Genomic DNA, 1,382 nt, shown 5'->3' on the forward strand with positions numbered 1-1,382 from the left:
AGCAGGAAAACTTCAGTCTCCAGGGGCTGCAGCCAGTCCCTCTCACAAGCACCACATTCACAAAAACAAAGGCGGGCTTGAGCTCCGCTGGGGTGATTCTGCTGCCTCAGAGGCAGCTTTCTATGGGCGAGCTTCCTTCCATTTGCTTTTGTTGGTCATTTCCAACAGCAGCACTTCAAGGGAACTTTATTGTGCTGGAGACAGAGGCGTTCTGGAGGACTGTACAAGGGAAGCATGCAGCTGGGGAGATTGGAAAACACATTATCCAAACCTAAGGGTCACTACATCCCAGGATGTCACTGTCAGCTGGACACTTATAAATAGCTTTACCGATCTGAATAGCATGACCTATTGTATCCCAAAAACCTCCCTCACAGGCTTTTTCAACATCACTTCCCACTGCAGATACACACTGCTGGTAAAAATGAAGGAATTCATCATCATCACCTCTTCTGGGCAGAAACGAGCCATCCCCACCCAGACTTCATGCTCTGGAAACTGAGGCATGGTGACATGAAGTGGCACCAAGAAAGCTGGAAACCTGCAGAAAGAACAGCTTGGGACACCTTCATCATGAGGTTCCCAAAGTACTGCTGGAGAAACAGCCCCAGAGCTGAGACATCATCCACTGAGGGGGAAAGAACTGAGCCCCAAGGCAGAGATGAGCAGCTCACCGGGCCCACTGGGCCTGCAGATCCCCCTCCCTGCACCAATCAGGCAGATTTTCTCCTAATGGAGCTGGGCACTGGAGCCATGCTGGAGCCCAGCCACTTCCCTTTGCTGCCCAAATGACAGCCAAGCACCTTCGGGAATTTTTTTCTTCCCCCCTGTTTTCATTTATTACAAGTGACAGAGTCCTGACACAGCACCCCAGGCATTCCAGTACCCACACCAAGGAACACAAGATGAATATTCTCTTGGGCTGGGCAATATTCTAGGCCCCTGCAACACCTATGGAAACCTGCACAGGCACATCGAGTTAACATTAGAAGTATTTATATGATAAAAAAAGCAGACAGAACTGCAGTGAGGCAGTTCTGGTGTTTCCATTCCCTGCCACTAAGGACCTTAATCACGTCTCCCCAGAGCCTAGAAACATTTGCTTTCTTAAATAAGAGCCCACAATCACTTTTCCTTCATGCAAGCTTCAAGCAAGTTAAGAGCCTTGCAAATTCCATCTCGAGCTGGAAACTTTCGGGCCGGGATTCAAAGAACCGAAGCAGAGTTTGAGTTTCTTGGCAAAAAGCAGTTTACAGAGAAAACAGTAGCAGGGACTTGTTTGTGCTCAAGCGGCGTGCCTGTCATTCACACAACCACCGCCGTTCCCGTTTATTCAGCACTATCACCCCAGACATTCCTTGAGTGGCAGAGCTCTGCTGTTT

Source organism: Chaetura pelagica, unplaced genomic scaffold, assembly GCF_000747805.2.
Source record: "Chaetura pelagica isolate M959 unplaced genomic scaffold, ChaPel_1.0 scaffold177, whole genome shotgun sequence".
Classification (NCBI taxonomy): Eukaryota; Metazoa; Chordata; class Aves; order Apodiformes; family Apodidae; genus Chaetura; species Chaetura pelagica.